We start from the raw sequence: 26,126 nt of genomic DNA, 5'->3' as shown, positions 1-26,126 counted from the left end.
ATCCTGACCAGCTCTGTGGACCTGAGCAGCAACAAGGAAGACCTGGCTATCAGACAACTATTTGTCACACACACTGAGACTCATTAGTTCTTCATACACCCTTCAAGAGTATTTGTTTAGGATGGGCTGTGAACCTATCTCAATCAAGAGCATCTCCCATTCTCTGAGAGATGCAGGAGGCTCTGCCAGTAAAATTACTGGGTTCAGAAACACAACATAGCTTGTCATAACAAGTTGCTCTGGCAACATCTGTTAACAGCCCACAGAACTATGTAGCACTTAAGCCAGATATAGACATAATGTAGTTTTTTGCACTGAGCTGTAGTTATTTGTACCTTTCCCAGACAGCAACATATATTTTTTGCTCCTGGCCTCAGAAAACCCCACCATTTTTTCAGGAATCATTTGCAATTCTCTGGCATTAGGCTGCAATGCCCTGCCAGGTGCATCTCAGGAATAGCCTTTTTTTGAGACATCAAGCTCAGAATTACATCAAATTCTGTCAGACGCTCCTGTCAACGCTCAGCCAGCAGCACAGTCTGGTCCAGACATCATTGCTTCTCATTTCAGTGTTGCTCCCAGATTCACCATCACTCCAAATCCTTAACAACATAGCATCCAGTTTCATACACTCTATCCAGAACTGGAAAAGCTGGCCTGGCACCTCCATGCAAGACTGTAGAAAAGCAGTTTCGTCTTTTTTGTTCATCAGTATGACCATTCTGGTGTCTTACACTCATGGATTTGCACAGACCAATCCAGTCTCCTACAAGCAGTGAGGTCATATCAACATGACTACTCTACCACAAGTGTTGTCTATAAAGAGGGGTAGGTGATTGATAAGCAACAAGACAAGGACTCCTGTTTTCTTATGCACATCCTGTTGTGCATCAGCATCCTGTTGCAAGTCACAATTCTTCTATGCTTTTATCATTTTGCATGAGCAATGCATGAAGGAGGTGAGTGCAGTGACAAATTCCAGAGTTAAAATTACTTTCTTTTGGGCTAAGGGAGTCTTTCTGAGCGACTATAGAGACAAAAGTCAAAAGAGGTTAATGCATGCCACAGCTATGCCATGCCCTTCCTCTAGCTCTAGTAAGCCTGGTGGGTTTTTCCACTGAAACAGCAAGGGATTTTCCTATCAGAAGGCACTTGGTATCAGCAGATCTTCCAGCTTATCTAGATGTCACATCTCTTCCAATTTAAATGCTACATCAGTGGTTATTAAGACTGTATTGCAAAGAAATAAAAGTAAGGAAAACATTCTGGAGGTGCTCTGGATTCTATTAAGGGATTGAATTTCTCCCTATATTACACTTTTTCCATATGGCTGAAACCTGGAGCTGCATAATACTCTGAATATGCTCGTATACTCTTAGTGGTATAATCCCAGACAGTGACAAATGACCTCATTCCAAGAGCAGTGTATACATCTTTATGACACCAACGCTCAGCCATGCTCTTGGGATATTCTCTCCAAACAATGACTGGCAGATAACATAAGGTTTAACTTCTGCCTTCGCTTTTGTACTTGCTTTATGTCTAGCACTGCAGAGCTACTTGTTTGTTAAGCACTCAGCCTTGTAACAGTATAGAGATGACATGAGATATTCCCTTAGCTGCCACCGAAGGATCTCCTTTGGTCTGTGAAGGTCAACTGTGGTGCACAGTGTGTCACGATCTGTGTGTAAAGATATGCTCTGGCATGCTAGAAGTGAGTTGATAACGTCTTACCCCTGCTTGGGCCCTTCAGCTGCCTCTTGGGGAACTGCGAAAGGCTGCCAAGCTCAAGATGTGCTGCATCCTGCAGTTTGGCTTTCCCGAGAAGAACAACCCCTCCCCCCAAACTCACCCACGCAGTTCTTTACCCCAAGAAGAGGTCATCACACAAAAAGTAGATAGGAGGGAAAGAGACTGCTCACTTGACTATAACTGCAAAAGAAGGAGTCCAGAGTCCTCTTGAGATGTTGTGTAAAGAGAAAGCAATCTGGGCTGTCTCCATTTTTACAGAAAGACCTCTGTGCTTTTGTGGACTTCATGGCCTGCCAGATGGAAACGGCTCCAAGTAACACTGCCGCAGAAAACCAGGGAGAACTATAGCCCTAAGTACTGCAGGTGTAGGAGGGAATACTTGCTCAGATGATGATTCATGTCAGCATCTGAACAAATAAGGTCAGACAGCCAGAGATTATTCCAGTGAAGGGGAGTTGATTTGTTTGGGGGGCAGAAAGGAGGGGCTGTTTGTTTGTTTCGTATCATTATACTGAAACCTGGCCCTGCTCTTGAGTTTTTTTCCCAAGAATTAGTTCTCATTTATTTTAATTAAGACCTCTGTTCAGTAAAACATAAAACTCGGTGTAGCCTACCTGAACCAGAATAGCTGTATCGAAAGCAGAAAACCTAAGGTTGACATACACCGTACAGTCAGTATTATGTAGCCTTTATAAACATATCTGCAACACGTTTAAGGAAACCAACTCTGCTACAGAGCATTAAAAATAAAAAACTACTTGCCTCAAAGGGGTGAGAAAGGATTAATTAGTTAGTGCTCGTGCAGGACTGTGTAGATACAAATTGTCAGGCTGTGTTATTAGTAAGCAGAAGATGCCAACAAGAAGTAGCATTGTTAAAGGCACGAGGACTAACCATGATTTTGTTCTCACATTTCTAAACGATTCTTCTGCTATTGAAAGGTGTTGGCCTTTCAGCCTAGGAGACTGAAATCCTTTTTCTTCACCCAAAAGAGCCTTCATGGGCTGTGCATACTTTCTCACACTCCCTCACCAGTGTTCTTCACTATTAGCTTATAGATGCTAAACAGTAGTCCATTCTCCATAGCCCTTTTATTTCTTAGACTCTGCTTCAGCTGCCAAAAAAGGTGCCATTTAGACTCCACTGTTACAGTAGCTCTTATGATCTAGACATGGTGTCTAGGATCTAAGACTTCCTAGCAATTTCACATATGCTGCTGTGCTGCATCAGAAGAGAAGGGCTCCCAGTTGCCAAAAATGTGTGCAGAATTCAAAGCAGTGACCTACAGATGAAAGACACCCCATCCCAAAATAGGCCAGCTAAGCCATCCAGTCCCCAAAAGTCAGCTCTTCACTGAATGAAAGTGTATTGTCATGGGGTGCTGAGAAGGGGAAAAAAAAATTTAAAAAATTAAAAAAAAAGCAGGTTTAAAATATCTGTGGACAATGGCTGTCTAGAGCTGCGGCTGCCGGCATTCAGACCTTGCTTACGTAATATTTCTATCATTCACCATCCTCCCATCCAACTCCTCAACCCGTGCCAAGGTGCTGGAGGGAGGTCTTGTTCTTATTTATGCAGCATGAATACAAAATCAGAGAGGGTGGCAGAAACTTCCCACAGAAAGGTATGGTGCCTTTGGCATGCTGAGGAAAATAGCAGAGCAAGAGCAACTTGTAAGTTAGGGGGAAGAGAAAGATTAAAGAAATTGGAATAATCATATCCAAGCATTTTCTCAAGACACAGGATGACTGCAGCCCTTTAAACCCAAGACTCACACAGCAAAATACGCCATAGCAGAGCAAAGCATCTTTTCTCCCTATGTTTAATATATTGCTCACTTTGACAAGCAAAATCCATTTTTCCCCCATTGTCCTGCCACACATACAACCCCTGCCCTCCCTCCTCACCAGATGAAGATCAGTCAAGGAAGGTGATTTTGTCACCTGGAGTTAATTTATGCTGGTCTCCATTGTGTGGTACGGTTGTGCTGGGGTGGGACCTTTTCAGATGTTGGGATGATAGGAGAAAGAACAATGAAGCAGCAGAGTATGTGGCGGGTGGCCGAGTCATCCTATCACCATGTATTTGTGTAGTTTCTTTTAGTGCCATCCAATCTTTCCTTCTGTCCCTAAATGGCCTGTGTTGAAAATGTCCCTGCTTACAGTTGCTCAACTGGAATGAGGACAAACTGTTTGCAGTGGCCCCCTTCCAAATGCTTGTGCTGTAACTTTTTGTCTTGACTAGTCTCTGGAGATATCTCTAAAGTGAATTTCCTATGACTCGTTTGCAGTACCCTGAAGTCATGCCGGATTTTCTTCCTCTACACCTTCACCTTTGTAGCAGGGATCTTGTTTAAAACATCCCCATCACAGAAAAAGCCAGAGGACGCAGAGCCTTTATGCTGTTATGTCACAAGTTCCCCAGTGAATTAAAAGTGAGGGGGTTGGGTCTCAAGGGTGCCTGAGTTTACAAAGAGGTGCTAGCAGGAGAGCAGACCCACAAGCAGAAAAGGTATGGCCACACCAAGCAGTGTGGTTATTAAGTACCAGTGTTGTTACGAATGCATTGCCCTCTACCCTAATACATCACCCACTTCTGTAGGTAGAAATGCCTAGCGTCTTGGCCCTCCAGACTGCTTCAGTCCAGCACTGAAGGGGTGGTGAAGGTACTCTTCCCCCTCACACTCACGTGTGAATCAGTCCAGGATGAGACAGCAGCTAAAAAAAAAAAAAAAAAAAGTATAACAAAACCCAAAAAAACAGAATTAGCAGAACCTAAAGAACTAAGCCAAGAAAGGAAAGGTTTATAGTTCCAAAAACCATTGGATGAAGTTTTGCACGTAGACTCATTAACAGACATTACAGAAGAAAAAGTTCACTCCCCCCCACTTAGATGCATTACCTATTAGACATGTAAGTATCAATAATACCTGCCAAGGATAACTAAATTTGAAGACTGTTGTCTGCTTATTTTTAATGGATGTTAATTATTAGTTGTTCATCAAAAGTGCAATCTGCTTTTAGAAAAGAAGTACAGAGTTAATGCTATAAAATGGAGTCTTTTGAGTCCGCAAGAGCAGAAAAACAGGCCTGTGTAAAACATCCCCCCTTTCAACACTTTGCTGAAGATGATCTGAGGAGTCTGAGTGAAGGAGTGAAGTGTGGAAATAGGACGCACATGGCTCCTCCTGGAGCCCCTGGATATACAAGGGCCATCTTCCTGCTGTATGGCTGGAAGTAACCTGCCAGCACACACCCACAGCAGCTCCCCCAGAGGGGACTTTTCCCAGCTCAGCCTTTCCAGGGCTCCCAAGTCACAGGGGAGCCCTCCTATGCAGCTCCCCTCAAAGCATGCCAGCATCTTTCGCCTTATATCAAGAGAAACAGGAGTGGGAGAAAAAAAGAGCAATGAATCTTAGTGAAGGCATCTCATGGTTATTATGGTCATGGGGTTGTTTAGTTTGCTCACCACTTTAGGTCGTGCATCACTTTGCAATGGCACCTCCTACCCTGTGACTGTTTTCTAGTCTCTTGATTTGTCAAAGAGAATTCATCTTTAACACATATCCTTGTGTTTTTGAGATGATGTTACTGACTAGAAGTGGACACAGCACAGCTGGACAGGGCATTCCAGACACCTTGGGGTTGCTCAGTGTTTTCAGGCTTAGCAAATGTAAGGAATTTTTTATGACTTTGCCATTATTCTGGGGATTTAAAATCATTGCCTCTAGTGCTCTTTTTTTTTTTTCTTTTTTTTTTTTTTAACCCAAGCGGTGTCATATGATTCTATGATTCTATGATACTGTGCCTCTGCCTTCCAGTTAGTCAGCCAAATGATCACTTGCATTCAGGATCTCACAAAACACCAAGACTACTTTGTTTTTCATTAGCACCAGAGGGGAAAAATAAACAGGCTGGGCTCATGGTTTATAATTGCATATGTAATTACCACTTTAAGACCAGTGTTAGCAATACAAATTAGCTCACTGCCCTTTGTATCATCTCTGCAGAGCCTCTCAAAGTGCACGTAAGCCATCCCATTTTTGTCCATCAGGCAGCCAGATTCTAATCTCAGATGTGCCGAAAACTGTGATGTACCTCTAAAACTGATCTGCTCTGCTTGCAAACACAGCACCCAATATTTGGAGCCATCCCTTGACATTCACCATGCAGTTGGAAACAGAACCTGTCCAGACCAATCTTTGGGCCAAATCCAGCTGGCAACATTGTGTACCAAAGCACCTTTTTGTGGAGTTACCTCTGATTTGCTTTGTTTTCAGCATCTCAAAGAATCTATGGGAAGAGGTCTGCTGACATAGGAAAGGCAGAGTTTGCACTTGACATGATCAGTTTCTTCCATATAAGTAGTGGGGAAGATGAGGAGCATGTTGTCAATAAAACACAGAAGTTATTTACAATTCAACTTGAGCTTCTATAAAGTAGTGAATAGCAATGAACAAGTCCAAAACCATTCTGTTCTGGTTTGATTACTATTTTATTCTCCCAGAGCTCATATTTTAAAAGCGACAAAGCAGAGACACCCAGAGGAAGGGAAGTTTGATTCTAAGAAGCTGTAAAAAGAAATGCATAGCCACAGATCAGGGGATAATTTTATGTCTCACATGTTTTCTGACCCTGAGGAGCAGCTTTAAACTGTTGCTGTCCTACTTGATTTTAGCAGAGGCTGAAGCAGACTCCACAGTTTACAAAATAGGGGGTGAGTGTGAAACCTGAAAATGTAGATCCATAACAATATCTTGGTCACTGAGGCCAGAAGGACCCCTTGTCCACCCCTCTGCCTGTGGCAGGATTGATCTAATTATTCTATAACTATTCCTGTAGATGGGTGTCTGGCCTTGAATAACTCCAACAGTGGTGATTGTCCAATGGCTCTTGGCAGCTTGTCCAACTTCCAAACAGTTCTTCCACAGTTTTGCCTAATATTTAACCTAAAACTTCCTTTCTGCTTCAGCCAATTATTATTTGTCTCATCCTTGTTGACTAATGAGAATAATTGATCCTTGTCCTCTTTAAAACATTCCTTTATGTCTCCCGTTATTATGTTCCCCACACTCTTCTTTTGCCTTTAGGCTACAGGTGCCAAGTTATCTTAACCTTTCCTCTTAGATCTGAATGCCAAACTTCTTACCATCTTTCTTCCACTCCTCTAAATTCTTCAATTTGTACATGCTTTTTTCATACAGAATTGAATGCAGTTACTCCAGTTATGCTTTAACCACTGCCAAGCAGAGCGCAATAATTACTTCAGTAACCTTACTGACCCCATCTAATAACAAAGGCAAACTGCAGCATGTAATTAAAATCTAAAAAAAATAACTATTTTTAAAAGCTAATTGCCTTAACAATCAGAACGTTCTACAGCTCAGAGCACACACACTAAAGAATTTTAAAGTTATTGTTAATTCAAAACATCTTTTTCAATTATATTCTGTATATTGTATTCTGGGCTATATGCAGTTTTACTCCTATTAGGAATGGTCTGTACTGCATCTCTCAGTCCCTCCACTTCTTCTTATTTCCTGCAGATTTACCTCCTAAAGTCTTCTTGGGGCCCTGTTTACACTAGGGATATTTGCTAAGTATTTCCCACTGTTGTGAGCACTTCTCCAGTTCCACCAGTATGGCACAGCAGAGAACTCCTACTCATGCTTTTCATCCTTTAGGCTATTACTACGTCTTCCAGCCTCACTAATGTCGGTGGAGCAGAGCCAACAGTGAGGCATTTTTAGAAAGTTCCCTTTACATGGACAAAGTTTTCATCTCCTTTGCCAAGTCCATGGTGCCCTACCTCAAATCCCCTTCTCTCTGTCAGCTGGCTGATCTCTTAAGAGCTCTTCTGTCCTCTTCACATCCAGCAACACCAAACATGCCCACCATGCACATACTCGTCTTTCAAGTGCACTCTTTTCAGGAATGGAAATCCTTGTCACAACCCAGCACAAATTATTCAACATTACTATCAGTCTCCTGACAACAGCCATTATTAGAAAATGAATTTCTGGGATCCCCAAAAATAAACAGATTTGGCTCCATTAACATGAATGGCAAACTCAGACTGCAAACCCACTTGACTAAGCAGACACATTTAATTGAATTGTTTTCCTATTATGCTGATAATCAGAGATATGTCTGTTGTTAGTAGATGTAATAGTTTCTATTCTTGTTGCCCCATAGCACCTTAATTAAATTACAATTGTTCTGTTGGAAAACATGTCTGTGAACATCTCCAGGTAGAAAACACAGGAAAATATTCCCAGCAATATAGAAATCAGGAGTGCAATGTTGTATGGTAGGTAGGACAAAAAAGAACTGGATTAAGATTGCAATAAGGAAGATTCAGGTTTGATATAAGGAAAACCTAGCAGTAATTCATTGGAATATATCATGTGGGGAAGGAGTGGAGTTTCCCATACTGGATTATCTTGTATTGCAATTTAAATGATCAGCTGATAGGAATGATACAGACATAATTGTCCTACCTTGATCCTCATAGATGATTTAGGATCTGTTGAGGACTCTTTTATCTCTGTTTTCTATGATTGTACTTTGCTTTAAATGTCTAAAGAATGAAATAAACTCCTGATCTCATTTAAATGCATGAGCCCCTTATGTTCTATAAAGGTTGCATATTTACCAATGAGATCAGAATTTGGCCTCCTATAATAACACGTTGTAGCATGCCAGCAATCACTCTATAACAATGAAAGAGGAAAGTACCTTTCTGAATAGGTCTTGTCCCTTAACCAATACATACATACAAGGCAAAATAGTTACTGCTTTTTATAGCAAAACCTCATCCAAGTGTGTGTGTAAGACTTTCTCATACCGCTAAGGAAAGTAACACCTCCTCACACCATGCATCTAAAGAAGAGGTAGCTATAGAAGCTTGAATGAAGTCAAACTGAAATACCAGCTGTAAATTTATAGTGCGTAACCAGACATTGGTTGGAGTCCAGGGAAACACCAACTTAGACAACCTAGTATGTTTGTATGGTTCTTCGGTAGTTAGAGATTTTTTTCATTCTTCCTTACAATGCGCTCTATAGAGATTATATTTAATACCTCGGTATTCTCTTTTTTTTTCCAGTTACTTTGAAATAAGATTTGCACACATTTTTTGTAACTAAATTTAAAATCTGCCAAGTGGCTTTTTTACCAGTTCTTAATGCTTGCAGAAGAGCTGTTCATGGCCTCTTACATACAAGTATTTCTCTGGACCCACATCAGGAACCAGTCCCCTGTCGCTAACAAACACCCTCTTTGTCCAGAAGCAGAAAGGCACTTCTGCTTAAAACATACCAGGACATAAAATCCCCATTGTATTCCCCTAGCAAATTCCATAATAAGGCTCAAATTAAAGCCTATTTAGATTAGTTAACAGATTGCCATCAACTCAGTGAGTTTTGGGACAGGCTCTTAAAATATAGGTCTTAAGGACAGGAAACCCTTCATATACATGATAGTTCTTAGGGAAATCACAGAGGTCAGCAGAGGCCAATTGACTTCAGCAGATCACTGAGGTCAGCAGATGCTCAGTGGGACAAGAATTTTGTGGTGATCCAAAGCTATCTGAGAAATAAGTAAGAAGGTGGGAAGACAGAAGACAGTGAGTCCTCCCCACATGTCATTCACCTTCAGGCTGTCAGCACTGCAGCGACTGGAAAAGCCAACCAGACATCTCTACTCATCTCTACTCAATGTGTTTTGTAAGTGACTAAAGAGGTCAGCACTCCCACATCATGTAGAAATGGTTGTATGATGTGGTTTCTATTCTTAAATTAAATTTAAGATTCTGTTCCCTAATTCACACAAAAGCTAACAAAATATGATGGTTTTTTAATGATGTACAGCTCAATATTACAAAAAAAAAAAAAAAGTAAATATTTCCTTTGGCAAGAAAATATAAAATATCTCATTCTCGTAACATGAAAACTCTATTTTTGCACAGAGTAAAGTGTCCCACATTAGCATAATGAACTGTTAGCAGCATGAAACATTTTTAGCTGTGATGTCTTAAACAAAGCTTGAGTTACTGTCTGCAGTGCCTTTAAGCTATATCATAGTCTTCACAAGACTGAAACAAAACACAGCAGAGAGGTTTAATGCTTACATTAATGCTTGTAAACACAGAAGGTTTAACACTTAGCAATCCAAAAATTCCCCTACGACCTGAAGACATGCAGATCATGACCTGAGAATTAAGGGCTGTGCTAAGCAGTCAAGCTGTCTCCCTAAAGAAAAGACAAAAATAGCAAAAGACTAGCTGAGCCATTGGGTCAGCATATGTCAGGTACATCCAGGCCCAGTTCAGAGCCAATATATAGCCATGTGGGACCAAGCCTGACCTAGCCCAGCCTTCCCAGGCAGGACTTCCTGAGAAGAATTTTCAGAGGCAGTCCACTCTGGCTATCCCCACTGACCCCCAGGGAACAGGAACATATAAGCTATCATGCAACCAAAAACTCCACAAGAGAAAAATTCCTTTTGTCTTCATCTGTAAATGGAAAGCTCCTGGTATTATGTTGACGGAAAGAGAAAAAGTTAATTACTTTACCCTCTGTATTCCTAGCCATGAAGATGCCCTCTTGCCCCTCCTGTCTCCCTCCAAGGTCTCCTCCCAGAAGCAGGTGCCACAGTCCAGAAAAGCCTAGGGATAGAGGGGAAAGAGAGGGAAGAGAGGAGATTAAAATGTGAAACAAAGGCTTTGAACTAAATAGTTGAAGATAGGTAGGTAGGTCTTTGTTTAAAGAAAAGTCTGCAAAATAGAGAAGTTGGTTTGGGAAGGACAAAGGTTAGCAGAGCAAGAGCTCCAAACATCATAGATGGAGAGGAGGCATGGAGGGAGAAGAAGGGAGTGTTAAACAGCTGCCTGGGGGAGCTTAACAGGGATGCTCAGCGTGCTCAAAACACTGATTTTGCCATAGTACATCTGCTTGTGCCAAATTCCCATACAGAAAAATCTCAAGGACATGAGGCTGGCCTGAGTATCATGGGTTTACTTCTCTTGCTTTGTTTACTGCAAGCTGTGATACAATACACAAGTTTTCTATTCCTTACAAGATATTTTTAAAAGTTGATCAATATGAAGCTTACAATGAAGTTACTATAGAATTCCTGCTGGATTAAAATTGGACATTTCTCCATTTATTGGTAAATTGCCAAATGCTATTACAAGGAACACTCAACTGTAATGAACTTTTATTCAGAGTCCCAATGTGCTCATTACAGAGAGATGTATATATACATACATATATATTTATGTTAAATTAGGCAATGAAAAAATTCCACGCTGCATAAGACCTGCACAAATAGCAAAATTTCCAATCTGTAGGGAATCCTGTTATTTCAACTTTCATTTCCGTCCTAAAACAGGCCAAGAAATCAAAATATCAATTAAATAAATTGGTGGAACTCAAAGATCAGAATTTAGGTTTGAAAACGTCTATAGACAAAATACTGATGCTTACAATTGAAAATATAATTCCCAGACTGAAAAGTCCTGGAATATGATCCTCTTCTCATATGGGTAGAAATCAAGAATAATTCTGCTAGAAATCCATGAAGTTACACTGGTGGAAGCCTTCACATAGGCAATAAAAATGCCCAGAATTACAAGCATTTTATAAAGCCAAGCGCTTTGAACAGCTTTATGCTTTCAAGCTTCAGGGTACAAAGCAACCTAGGAGTCAGGAGGAAAACTTCATAGGTCATCCCCACTGCTGCAGTGGTGGAGGCCAGGTGGTCACACAGCCGTATCAGGGCCATGGGGATCACGGCTGACAACTGCTCAGGCTAAATGCAGGCACATCTACATTCTCTTTTGTTTAGCAAAAGTTGGGATTAAGGCCCACGTTTCACACAGGCTAGTGCATACAGCTTGGGAATGGCAGGGTTCAAGCTGCCTCCTGGACTTTCCAGGTGGCTTGATAGACCCAGAGAGGCAGCAGCCTGCTCTGCAGTGAGAAATACTGTCTGTTCAAAGCAGCCAGGCAAGCTCTGGCAACACACTCACATGGAAAGTGGAGACAAACTGTCTGCCCAGCATGCTGAACGCAGAAGTCCTGGACCTATGAGCAAAGAAACTTTCTTTGGACACTTGACTCCTCTCCAGGGTTCAGGAAACAAGAATTTAGATATATTCTTTGCAAGGGACGCAAGGTCTCACTGAAGAAACAAACCATTCTGCTGTCAGCTGTTCCTTTTGCTGAAGACAAAACAACTCCTGTTTGGTTTTAGTTTTTTTTTTTCTTTCCTATTTGTTTTTGGGGTTTTGTTTTTGTTTTTAAACAAGATTTCAAAAGGCCATAGCCTTCAGGCCACAAGCTAATCATTAACCATCCACTTAACTTTTCTGAACAAGCCGGCATCAACCGCTGTTGGAAGTGGTCACTTTGTGGAAAAAAACCTCATGGGCATTACCCTGTGAAGCTGGTTCTGCAGGGGACCTGCGGATGAGTCGAGATCTGGACAAGGCAGACAGCTGTCTGCATCACCAGAGAGCCAACACCAGCAAAATTGCCAGCTGACTTCTGATGAAAAAGGGGAAATTGAGGCTGAGTGCTACTGCCATCTCTTCTAATGGCGAGGGCAGGTGCGGTAGGACATTTCTGCCTGATTTCCACCATCTGCTCTGAAGATGGTCCCCATGTTTGCAGCAGCAGAATTACAGTGATGCAAAGCTGTGGTTTGGTCACCATTGGGCTTCAAATCTAGCACGTAATAAACACTTTGAACCCTATAAATTTCAGAGATGGGCATCCAAATTCAGTATGTTAATTTGCCCCAAATCTAGTCACTTTAACCTCTGAACATTACTATAGCTGGTGTTTGTAGAAGGTTAGAGAAAGAGAGAAGAGCTTTTGGAGTGCCTCATCTATTGCCACTTATTTAGGGTCCAGCACTGGGACTAACACATAAATCTTATTTTTTTAAAAATTGAGATCACCATCTGATCATGTGTAATATGATAATGCTCTAAGGATTAGACCACAAAGTAAACAAAAAAGACTTAAGGAAATTAATGCCACAACTTTAAATTAGAGATTTTTTTTAGAGAGATTTACAAAATAAAATCCAATAGCAAAAGAACAGAAATTGGTTTTGGGTTTTTTTTCAGAGAAACTAAGGTCCTAATCCAAGAAAGAATGAAGAATACACTGAGCCAAGAGTTTTCTAGATAACTTCGGAACCAAGCTGAAGAAAGCAGGTTGATTGCCCCCAGTTATTTATGCTTACTTAGAGGCAAATCACTTCAAAGCCATATTTAGTCACCACCTGAGAATGCAAAGTGTCAGTCATAAAGCTTCTCATAGAGTGACCTGCATTGCTCATTCCTGACTCATTCCCAGCCACTACCCCAGCAGTCAACCTCCTGAACCACCTCCATCCTACAGTCTTCTCTAGCCTCCACAGTGATTTCTGTAAAGTTAAGCACAATGGAACTGTAACAAAACGAAACTTCAAGTCATTGAACTCTCCTACAAAAGATGGCCAGCTTTTTCCATACAATTCTGCCAAAACTTTCCAAGTTTCAGGCTACATCCTCAGCCATCAGATAATTTTGCCTGGCCGAAGTAGGAATAGCATCATTTCAGGAATTATTGAGAAAGCTGGAAAATTTAGAATGAATGAAACATCTCGTTATCAGAAGAAAATAAAATAAAAAAAAAAAACAAAAACAAAAACAAGCCCAACTTCAGGAATCAGTTGGATGGAGCAAAAATTCAAGACAACCATATTTACCGGAAGAAAAAAAAAAAAAGCAAAGCCTGGTCTTAGTCTCTCACCCGAAACCAACCACGGTCATATTGTTCCCCCATAATATCAACACCATAACTAGAAATACCATAACTGTCTAAAGAAGCCACTAATTTTCATTACATTTCCAATACAGCTTTCTGATCAAAGTGACAGTTACATTTCAGTAAAATCTTTTGATCTTTTTGATGCTCAGCTGAATGGAATCATCACATCTTCAGAGCCATGAACACTGAGAACATAAACTCTGACAGCTCATTGCTTGAAGAGATTGCTTGCTATTTTTATTCTTGTTTTCTGCTTTAAGAAAAAAACTGAATCCTCTCTGTCAAAACCAACAGAAGGATTGTTTAAAAGTATGGCAACATATACATTCATTTAATAGAATACATACAATAGCCTACAATAACTTGATGAGTTCCATAAGTGTACTCGATACTATACAACAAAGTCAATCATGCTGGTAGGTAATTTATGCCAAAAGCGTAGAACTGTTTCAGAGGTAGATTTCAAGAAATAAAAACATCTGACTAAAAATTTAAGGGGTGGGAAAATATGAGGTGTGTGTGAAGCAAAGGGGGATAGCATTAGAGAATGAATGCAACACAAACCAGCTAACGGTTTCGTAAAAAACACAATTAGTCTTGCAGGTTTGCATGCTGAAGTCTCTAAGCCAGGAGTTACTGAGCTGTGATGTACAAACCTTCAATGGGTAACAAATCTTTGGTGGCTGCCCGCTGTCAGCTGGCTGAGCATTGTCTTTCTTGACCTAGATGTTATACTGAAAATGTAGTTAATGGATGTCAGATTAAACCAGACACAGCTATCATTGCCGTGGAGGCATTTACAGAACTACACATGGGAAATGAATAGGATCAAAAGGCTGAGTGTAAATATTTATTTCACCCTCGCACTGTGTGGAGACACAGAGTAGTAGATGTTAAATAAAAGGGAATTTTCTTTTGTCTGTTCAAACCTTTGCACCAGCAGACTTGAGCGGTCAACTGTAGACCAAACAGCTGATATATCACTCACCACAGTGTCTTAAAAAGAGTTCACAGAGGGAAAAAGTAATTTTGACTCCTGGCTTAGAGAAATTCCTGGCAAAGAAAGAAACTATGCTCGACCCCCAAATAACCAAACACTCATCCACTGCATATGGAAATTATTCTGCCACCATTTTACTGCTCCAGCAGAGGTGGTGTAGAGCCGTTTCGAAGCCTTGGCTCTTTTTGAAGGTTATTATTTTAAATATTTTGGTAGTGGGAACTGCATAGACCTGGCAATTACAGAATTAGAGTGCAGTGTGGAGAATGTCACTTTGAAATCATTTAGCTCAGCTAATTTCCTTTTCAAGCGCAATAGAAAGCAGATGGAGCAGGGAGGGCCAACATGCCACAGAAGAACTCCCCAGGCCTTGGCCAGCACTCTCCTCACCAGGACTTACAGAGGGGTCACCAAATCCCCATAGAGTTATTATCTTTTAGGAGAACCACATGCTAAAATTCAGCCAGGGTCCTGGTCTTTGGATCAGGTCACCTCACTCCTAGGTTTGTGTTACACACTGAATGTTAGACTGAAGTTGCCAACAAGGTCAACAGGGAGACAAAGCTCACACCAGAGAGCAGAGCAGGGAAGCCAATGAGAGAGGCCAGCAGAGCACAGCAGGAAGATTAAGTGCTTTGGGAAGAGGAAGCCTTGATAAAAAGAAAGAGGCTTCCAAAGTGTTGTCCAGTATGAAGGAAAGGCTGTTACCAAAAGAAAGCATTGCCATATACAGCAAGAGTTGGACAAGACATTATAAGCTTGACTTGCAGCAAAAACACATTATGGTCAGGAGGAAAAAAATAAATTAGGTGCAAGGGGACTGAAACATTGCAGCCTCTGTAGCTGATGCTGCAACACTGGAGGTGTTAAGGAAGAATTACAGGAATTTCTCCCAGGGACCATCTAGCAAAGTGTGATCTTGCCTCAGAGCAAGGGGATGACTTCCAAGGATGCTCTCCAGCACAACTCTTGGATAATTTAATAGAGCCTGTTACAGTTTGTGCTTTGTGTTTCTTATACTGAGAAAAAGGGATTCCCCAGAGGAAAGAAATGTATAATAAGAGAATCAGATCCAAGTGCTGGAGTTGCAGTAGGGTCTAACAGAGACACTGGGACTGAGGAAGTCCAAATCCATTCCAGTTAACATAACAAGAAACTTATTCACTCAGCGTCTCCCTCTGCATTGTCACAAACATCTGGGTGTCTCACTGGCCAGGGTTACTTCCACCAAAAAGCAACTTGAGTGAGCCCAGTGACATACCTAGCTATAGGCCTCTGAACCTACCCATGCACAGCTTCAATGTGACTCACATGTCACGCTCAAACCTAGCAAGCACATTGAAAGTGGGCCATGCTTTAAGGTTTCTGATCACCGCTGCTTCCACTTATTTCACTGCCTACTAAACAAGTTCCCTGTGCTCATCCCTGCAGTCCTTACTGCTATTTCACACCTATCACCCAAGTGCAGAACCCAGCACTTATCAGATACAAATACAGTATTTGGCATACAAAAGCCTAAGCAGTATTAAACGTGAAAAAAGTCAGTGCAGACTTGCTCCCAAGCTCCTCCACAGCTGTGTCCTGATGAGGTCTGGAGGGTCAGCCTTCATCTTCCTTCTTTCCAAGCTAAGGCAGGACCTGGGGAAGGGCCTCACTGTCTCGAGCCCTGAGGACACTGGTAACATCATGGAGGGGAGGTCTCACCATGTTGTCGATGAGGACTGTCAGTCCTTCTCCTAGGAACTTGCTTTCAACTTTCAGTGCAGCATTTTCTTTCTCTCCCAGGACTAAAATGTCTCTATCCAGTTATCTCCTGGCATCAGTCCAGCATCTTCACTGGCCTCAGGTGTCTTTCCTACACAAGGCAAACACCCTGGTGAGAAGGCTCCTTTGAGGCACACACCTGCATGCCAGGCCTATCGTGAGGGTGGCCAGGGCAGAAGCCCTCCCTCAGAGGGAGGGTGCAGCCTCATTGCCCTGAAATACAGCTGGGCTGCCTGCAGTCCTGACATCATAGAGCTACCTCATGCAATGCCAGAGCACGTGGCTCTGCAGAAACTCTAGCCATGGAGTAAGGAGTCTGACAGGGTGTGCCTGGGCAGGGACATCTTCAGGGGGAGAGAGGGGAGGATGAGCTGTGGCTGTGAGGCTGTGAGCTGAGAGGCCAGACTGCTGGACAGGGAGAGGGCATGTGTGTAGATGCATTGGAATAACACCGTCACAGAAAAACAAACTCCATCTCTCCATGTCATGCCAGCCGATTCCCACCTCTCCTGCCACTCCAAGGGCTGGAGCTCATGGGAGGGCATGTACTCTCTCAAACATCACTTTGAGCAGCCACTGGGGATAATGCGTGTGAGGTGCAAGGAGTCAGACATGGCATTTCTTTCCTCATTCTGCTTCTGGAGAGGTACCAGGAGACAAGCCTCCTCTTGGATTCTGTTTTTAAGGGAATCGATTGATTCAAAAGCAATCTAAAAGCAATGTGGTAAAAGGAAGTAGGGCATAAGCAATCAGTGTAGATTCCCCCTCTCTCCACTGCCTTATCTACAAAATCAAGTTAACATGATCTTCTTGAAGCAAAGGAGTCATTGAGAGGGTTAAAAATAGTCAGGAAGGTGAATTCTAAGAGAAATATTAAAAATCTTTTTTCATACATATGAATATGTATTAAGAGGCATAGACAATAATTACATGGTTATTACACTGAGTTATTTAAACATGAATAGAGTGTTTGGCAAATTAACATATAGAACAATACAGCTCAAATGATAATAGGACCTAATAGGATTTCCCTACCCCTAATTCTGCTGAATCAAAGAAAGGCTGATTCAAAAGCTGTAAATGTGCAGGAGGTGGCTTCCAAGATAATAAGATCATTTCTGTGTTCTGAAAAACAAGCCTTGAGGATGCGGCAACACATGAAAAATTCCTTTGGTTGTGCATCTCAGCACTGTTTGGATGAGCTGAGGCTGCCCCAGCGGCAGCTGTTTCTTGTGCACCCACCTAAACCAGGAATATATATTTGTCATATCTTGCTTAATTTCCATATGTTTTCTGCTTCTGTGGCTTTCTTGGCAGCTTCCTCTCGTCTGGTCCTGCACCCCACTGCATCCATGCACACAGAGAGAGTTCCCAGACTGATGAATTTGCAGAGAACAGGCAATGATGTCAGGATACATGAGGACAAGCACCCCAGCCCAGGGCGGCTCAGGGGCTTGATCTCAGCAGGTTGCAAAAGTGTTGGAGGCAGGCATGCAGGGAGGACAGAGAGATAATGGGCAAGTGAAATGTAAATAAGAAGTAGGTGAAAAGGCTTAGCCAGGAAAGACACAGCTGAGCTGTGTCTCCTGAAAATTCTTCAGCAAATTAGAAAAAAGCAAGATTCATGACACCAAAGGAGCACACATGCACGCAGGGACATGCATGTGTGTGTGAAGGGCATGCATATGCATGCGCACCTGTTGGGAGGGCTTGGACACATGACTACACTTGTGTGAACAGCAATAACCTCCCGGTTCCATTTTAATGTCATATCTAAAGTAAAGCAGGTGATGAAATATATGGGTCTGTGTGTGAGAACTGGCACAACAGAATGAATCTGAACAGGCTTAGTGCAACTTTTCATATTTAAAGGTATTAGACAGAGATAGATGCAGGTTTATAAACAGACAGAAGCACTAAACAGTGTTCAGTGAAATCCACACTCGTAAAATGTCAACATCCTGGACTAAACATCTGGTTAGGGGTGATTGAATCCCTTCACTTGCAAGTGTTACTGGTGGGTAAGCAAAATTACCTTGCTATTGTTCCTGTTTATGGCAGCACTCATTATATACTAGTTGCTTTCCAAACTGTTCTCCAAACAGCCAGCTACAACTGTTATGTGCATGTGGATGTAAATTAATTTTCTTTTACAGTACAAGTTACTCACTGTAGGCTTCAAAATTCAAAAAACACCATGATGGGTGAAACTGCTTAAACCACCGAAGGACTATAACTGCACAGGGATATGAGAGCAAACTCCTTACTGTGAGCACCATTTATCCTCTAGACAAAAAGATTCTTAATGATGAAAATCATGTTTGACTTTAAATTCATACTTGAATTCATAAGAAAACACTGAGGTACTCTATGTTTTCACTAATGTTTTTATTTTCTTTTACTACTGTTCCAGTTTCTGTGGACAATAAAAGCATCAAGTACTTTGGGGAATAAAAAGTAATAAGTGAAAGCTTAGAGATTTAAAGAATAATATTTCAGGAATTTTGCCTCAAATAGCCAGGTCTTTTATTTTTGTTGGTGCACCTAGATTATGCACAAGGAAAAACCATTGTGTTTCTGTCAAATAAAAAGAAACATCTTTCTCATGAAAACCGTGTTTATCACACTTTCAAACATTCTACAAATCAATGCCCCTATTTGTCATTGTAATTCAATATAATAAAAGCTGTCAAAACTGCTCACTTTGCTTGCTAGAGACAAATTTGCTGAAGTTTTGCAGCATGAGCCAAATAACACAGTACCAGATCCTCCAGCTTTTATTTCACTCTGCTCTAGGCAGTATTCCTACTGGTTTCTGTATGATTTTTTGCCTGAGTAAGAGCTGAAAGTTTCCGTTTTGAACATGAGACTTTTTTAGAAATAAACAGTCACAGAAACCCCATCTACAAAACACATTGGGTGACCGGAATGGTACTGCTCTCAAATTTTATCTCTGAAATGCCAAGCTTATTTCCTACAGATTATTGCAAAATACAGACTAGCTACATCCTTGATGAAATTCCCTCAAGGACCATGAGGTCCCCCCCAGGATTAAACACTGCCTGACCTTTTGCATACAGAGCTCAGAAGCACTGTATTTTGACGCCTACTATGCCTTTGGAGATGTTAGTCTGTTCCACTAAAAACAAAGATTACAGATCTCGTCTCCCATGGCAAGAGCTTTGATGAAGCAACTTGCTGTTAATACCTTGTCCAGAGACTCTTCAGGACCACACTGTGTCCCTCTGGCAATAGACAAAACAGATAAAGCTATCACTCAAGGGCAGCCTTGAGTAATGGCTACATTATCCATTATTTAAAAAAGATTTTTTAATGCATTAAATAAAAAAAACTATGATGGAAGCTTTGTGCTGGGAATAGGTAGAGTGCCAGGTCAGGTGAAAAGCAGCTGGGACAGTGGCTAGGGCAAAGGATTAGAGTTAGCTGCTCTTTTCAGTCTTCTCCACACTACTAACTTGTTCTGAGATTTGGAGTCTCTTATGGCAAAGTCTATAAACCAGAGTCCCCCATCTAACTCCTGCAACTGCCTTTCCACATCTGTGAAGACTGTAGCAGTTTATCATGTCGAAACAATTTTACAGGCTCAGATAGAAGCTGGTAAGCATTAACAGTTCTAGTGGCCAGTCAATGCATTTTTACCCCTTTTTGAACATGTGTCCAGAGCTTGTTTGATGACAATATATTCTACATTTGTAAACACGTGGCTGTGAAGACAGTGGGACCTGGTAAGACCAGACAATATGAAAAACAAGATGAAATCTACTGGCGACTGTAGCTCCCCTGACTCGAGCCTTTATGGCAGCTGCATGGACGGACTCCTCCCTGAATTTTTACTCCAGCAATTATTCCTAACTTGGCATCCAGAAGTCAGCCCTGGCTTTCAACCTGAAAAAAAAAAAAAAAGCAAAGAGTTAGGCTGACACACACTAGCCTCCATCAAGCATTCAGAGTATTGTGTGTGTGATAAAGGGTTGGATAAAACAGTGGCAAAAGTCTGCTATCTTCCAAGGCTCAGGAAAATAAACCACAAAGGCAATTCAACAAAGTCCTCTTTGTTCCTGAATAGAACCAACAAAATGAAAGGAATCTGGTGGAACAGAGAAGGCAAGAAAAAGGGCTGCTGCAGGGAGCAAGTACAGACAGAATCGCTCTTTGCTGGCTCCTCTGACAGAGCAAGTGCATGATTATCACATGAGCCTCACAAAGACTGGAATTAAAGGGGCTGACTCGGCTGTCACATCGCTTAAGCTCCACTGGGGTCAATCGAGTTCGGACTAACCGAGGTCAGCCACACATGGCCCAGGAAGTAGGGGGTCTCTTTGTCTAAGCAACAATTGCTCCAGTTGATAAAAATAGATACCTGGAGCCCATGATGTCTTATAAACCTGTCCTTTTATGCCAGATTCCCACGAAGTGCAGTATATAATCAATAGTGCTCTGAAAAGAACAGAAGCACAATGAAGGCAGTCAGATGGTCACTCGAAACAAGTGTAAAGGGCAAAAGACACAAGAGAAGTTGCATTCTGTGCTACTACCCCCTGAAGGACCCAAAGGAAAAAGTAATGTCTGAAATATTGGTACACAAGTACGATAAAATCCAAATGCAAACAGATGTCAGTGTCATGACATGACTGTAAGTGAGGCTGCTATTTGCAGGTCTCTATATCTCCTCTGTATATTATTTCATAAATCCTGTCACTAACAGAGACTTCTCCTTGCAGATATCCAGTGATGCCAGGGCTACTGAAGAATGTCCTTGTGCTAAAAATAGTACCTATTCTCTCCCATGCCCTCTGTCCCCTTTCAGCTTCCACTTCACATGATTCAGCTCCAAGAGAGGGGCACTGACCTTGTCTCACCAGGAGTATCAAACATCTCCACTGCTTTGATGAACATTTTGGTGAGAGTGGAAAAAGGAGAAATGTACACATCAAATGCGTAGTCATGTGCTGGATGTGTCTGGGTTCATCCCAAGACTTGTGTTCGAAAGCAAAACTGATATTCATCTCCTTCAGTACGCAAGCACAGAAAAGCACCTTTTGTTGTTTGTTTTTGGTTGGGGTTTGTTGGGAGTTTTTTTTGTGGGGTTTTGAGGAGACTTGGTTTCAGGGTTTTTTCTGTTTAGCTGTTTGTGGGGCTTTTTTATGTTTGGTTGGGGTTTTTTTGTTGTTGGGGTATTTTGGGGGGAGGTATGTTTTTTTCCTGGGCTTTTCAATTGCTTTTGGGCCAGGCCCATTGAAAAATCTATTAATTTTGTCACAGCATAGGACTATATCATATTTACCATCATTATCACTGCTGCATATAACCAAGATCAGGATGCATGTGAGCTTGTTCCACAGAACAGACCAAGTCACTGTCTCTGCCCAACAAACTCATACTCACCTTTGTTTCCAGATATACGAATCAGGATTTTCCATCTTGACATTGTTTGTGGCAACAATGCCAATTTTTTTAAATACCTTCTACAAATAAAGTCTGTGTCCCCTTCATTCCTCAGGTCATAACACTGAGGCTTCTTGGTAAACAAACCAGATCTACCGTGCCACAGAGTGAACTGAACCAGGTTTTCAAGCATCACTCTTTGTGGACAGGGAACTCACTAAAACAAACCCTGAGAGCAAGCCGAAGAAAGAAAACTGCAGGACCTCCAGGGGATCTTCACAGATGTCTTCAAGCTGATAGGGTAGGATTAATCTGAGAAAACAAGCCCTTGGGTAAGCTCAGTTCTCCTTTACAACCTGTTAATGACTATGTATTTACCTGTCCTTGAGGAAAGAGTCCCTGCTGTGGGACCAGCAAACCCAGAGGGATTCCCAGTGTCCTCAGGGAGATCTGGGTCAGAAGTCACACTGAAAACTCTAAATGCACTATCTGTGCTTCATCATTTGACAAACTTTAGACTGGAATTGATGTTCAGTATCCCATGCTCTAATAGCAGAGAACAGCCTTTTTTGTTCATCACTGTTTTTTTAAAACTATGCTACTGCATTTTTTTCTGCTCTGTTGCAAAGTTTGAAGTGCTGGTGCTACATCCCTTAGGTCAGAATCACCTTACAGAAGGACATGTCAATGGCTGTTGTTAGCTTGTGTGTGCATGTGTTTAGGCTAGGTTAAGGACAGCTGTCTCCATTGATAATGTTGTCAGAAAAGCACATTTGTACCCAGCATGCAGTAAGTTCATCCCACGTGCTCAGAAGAGATACTGCGTTTACTCAGGCTGTGGTGCTTGGTGGACTTTTCCACAAATCAAGCACACCAACAGCAAGTTTCAATGATCTTTTATATGCAAACATAATGGATTGCTACAGATCCCACTACATACTGATTGGTTATTAATTAACATACAGTTACATATTCATTCATATAGCTATGCATGCTCAGAGGATAGGTCTTCACCTATGTAAGGGTCTTTTTGACATGTGGGTGTGATTTTTAATATTATAATGAAGGCAGTTCTCTTCAGTATACCTTAAAAACTACTTTCAGTGCAAAGCTGTTTAATCAAATAGACACTTTGCCAAGCTGTCAAATAACTTATCCTTGACACAATCACTCCCGGATGTTCTCCTTTGATCTTTTAAATAGAACCGGGTCCTGGTTTTACTCATTAATTCCTCATTGTTAACGAAGGTCATCTTGACCCAGCTTCAAGATCCTAATACATACAGTAACTATGACTACCAACGGCAGATGTAAAATACATCAATTCCCACCTTTGTATCTTCTTGACATCTTCCACATCATAAGTCTAATACCACTCCTTTCTAGGTATTTGGTCTACAAAGAGGCAGGCACTGTAGTATGTAGCAGGTTATAATTATTAGGGCTGTAATGAACAATGCAAACAGAAAAAGCTGCTTTAGCCAATTAAGATTGGAAAGCCACAAGAGTAACCGAGAAACATCTAATCCTTATTGTTCTTTAATTTCAGATGCTAGTTCCTTTGATTGTTGCATTTTTCACTCTATCAGTTATGAATTATTCGTTAGACTGAAGCAACACATCCCTTTAAATTCTTCACAGCCATGAGTATATTGAAGGAGTAAGTAATCAATTGCAGCTCTGTATTCAAGAACAGCTTCTCTTATCTGCATTATTTCAGTTCCAATAGCTGTAAGTGACTGCGAAGTATAATTTATATCTTTCACTAGGGCATAAGTAATTCTTCTTATCATATGATAATTTGTAGCCACTCCAACTCCAGGATCTAATATAGCTGTGTCTGACATTTCACTTGAAGCATAGGAGTATTACATTCAGATTGACATTCTTTCAAAAGTCCATATTTAAGGAAATTATTCACTATTGGCTCTAAACCTTTTCTGGCTCCCCTCCTGCCTATCATTCAGATCCAGTTCCCATCATAAGTAAATCAGCTTCGGGAGGTATTTCCTGAGGCTGGCTGATCCTTTTATTTTTCGGACATCCATTTTTTCCAGTGTCCTTGCTTTTTGCAAAAGGCACATTGATTGATCCCTAGGGGTCTTACATATTTCCACATCCTATTCTCCTGCCTCTTCTTCCACACTCCCTAGGAAATCCCCTACCTCAAGCTGGCACGTGGGATTGGGCAAATGCAGCTGTTAAGATTGCAGCTTTTTTGGTTTTTGTCTGTTGACCTGTCTTTCTCTATTGCCTTTTTCTCTTCTTCTCGTTTGATATAAACTTTATATGCAATCTCAATTAACTATGATATGGTCGTCCCCCTGACCCCATCTACTTTCTGTAACTTTCACCTAATATAAGGGGCTGACTGTCCAACAAACAAGGTGGTAAATACTGCCTTATGTCCTTAATTTCCTGGGTCCAGATTAGTCTATTTTCCAGCTGCCTCGCATAAGCTTTCCTAGAAGGCGTAGGGATTTTTTGGTTGTCCCTGAATTATTTGAGTTAGTTTAGCAAGATTCTTTGGCCGAGTTACTCCGGTTTTTTATTTCATATAATATCAGTTGTTAATACTGCTTTGTCGTTAACCTTCTCCCAGTTGTGTTCCTGAGTTGGCATAAAATTATCTGTATATCTTACGTTTCATCTTTTATTCTCCATTTTAGCTTTTTCCATTACCATTTTTTTTTCCTTTGCTTCCTCTCATCAAAACAAATTTTTTAATAAAATCTGTATATCCTGGCAATTGGGGTTATGATTTTCAATTATCATCTTAAAAGAGTGGTACATTTTCTCTATATGATCCATCTGACTCTTTCCAATTCATTAAGTCAGAATTAGTAAGGGGCACTTAAACAAATACAGGCTTTCCTCATGGGCCTACAGCCTGACGAAGAGGAGCCAGTACTACAGGATTTTGTTGTGCTTGGTTTTGCCCTGTTATGAGACTTAAAATTATCACTCTCTCTGTCATTATTTCTATGACTATTTCCACTATCTGGAGCTACCAACATTCCAATGCTACATGCTGAACAACAACATGAATCTGATCTTCCATCATTGTTACATTTGAATCAGAATTTAAAGGTTTACATTTTACTGGAGTTTCATGATCATTTCTTAAAGCAAAGAATAAATAAACATAAGGTACTTCATCCCATTTGTCTTGTCCTTGATGAAACATTATTTGTAAAATATATTATACTTTAACGACCTTTTCTCAGGCAATTTTTCCCCATCTTCCAGCTTATACAGGGGTCACCATTTACTGCAATGTTCAATTGGCCGTTCCTTTGTTAATGAATCTTCTCCATATTTTCCATAATGTTTCACAATACACCCAGAAGAACAAGGCTTCATTTTAGATGGCTGAGTTTCCACATTTTTACCCAAAAAGAACATTCTGATCCACAATTTCAAATGCTCCAATTATCACTGTCAAGCATATATAAATTTTATCTATTTTATCAACAATCATCCTTAAGTACACGCACAACCTTATTCAAAACAGTGTCTCTTAAGCGTTGCACCATTGTGTCACTTGCCCACTCTGGGTGGAAATCACAGAGTCCTCCGTCAATGCACAATGGAGTCCAAAGAGCAGTGTCTCCCTGCCAAGAGTTGGCAAGTGGATATGGGCAAAGTGTTATAGCTGTCCTATCTGGGTCACCAAAAACTATTATCTAAAAAGCAGATTTATGGCCAGCATGCAATAAGGCAGTTCCACACACCCAGGAGAAATATTGTGTTTATTCAGGCTGAGGTGCTCTTTGGACTTTTCCACAAATGAAGCACAACAACAGCAAGTTTCAGTGCTCTTTTATGCACAACAATAATAGATTGGTACATGTCCCACTACATACTGATTGGTTATTAATAAGCATATGATTAGATATCCATTCATATAGATACACATGCTCAGAGAAGAGGTCTTCACCTGCATAAGGGTCTTTTTGACCTATGGGTGTGATTTTTAATATTGTCATAGAATAATCTTTGGACCTTTAGACCTTTTTAGATCTTTAAGGTCCCTTCCTACCCAAACCATTCTGTGATTCTTTGACAATAGTATCATAGAATCATAGAATCATAGAATGGTTGTGTTGGAAAGGACCTTAAGAACATTTAGTTCCAACCCCCCCTTCCACTAGAGCAGGTTGCTCGAAGCCCCATCCAGCCTGGCCTTGTACACTTCCAAGGATGGGGCATCCACAACTCTAGCAACCTCTTCCAGTGTCTCACCACCCTCACAGTAAAAAAAAATTTTCCCAGTATTTTATCTAAAGCTCCCCTCTGTCATCTTAAAGCCATTCCCCTTTGTCCTGTCACTACATGCCCTTGTAAAAAGTCCCTCTCTAGCTTTCTTGTAGGCCCCCT

The 26,126-nt window shown here is 41.2% G+C and overlaps 1 long non-coding RNA gene across 2 annotated transcripts in view; it reads left to right on the top strand.

Annotated features, from left to right (window-relative positions):
* LOC136017082 (uncharacterized) overlaps window positions 1-26,126 on the top strand; it is a 56,459-nt gene that overhangs the window by 15,983 nt on the left and 14,350 nt on the right. For both annotated transcript variants that reach the window (XR_010613828.1, XR_010613827.1), the window contains exon 2: window positions 21,862-22,078. This is a non-coding gene — a long non-coding RNA (uncharacterized LOC136017082). The remainder of the gene's footprint in view (window positions 1-21,861; window positions 22,079-26,126) is intronic.

Source organism: Lathamus discolor, chromosome 6 (genome assembly GCF_037157495.1).
Source record: "Lathamus discolor isolate bLatDis1 chromosome 6, bLatDis1.hap1, whole genome shotgun sequence".
Classification (NCBI taxonomy): domain Eukaryota; kingdom Metazoa; phylum Chordata; class Aves; order Psittaciformes; family Psittacidae; genus Lathamus; species Lathamus discolor.
This window is presented reverse-complemented; position numbering and strand designations above follow the sequence as displayed.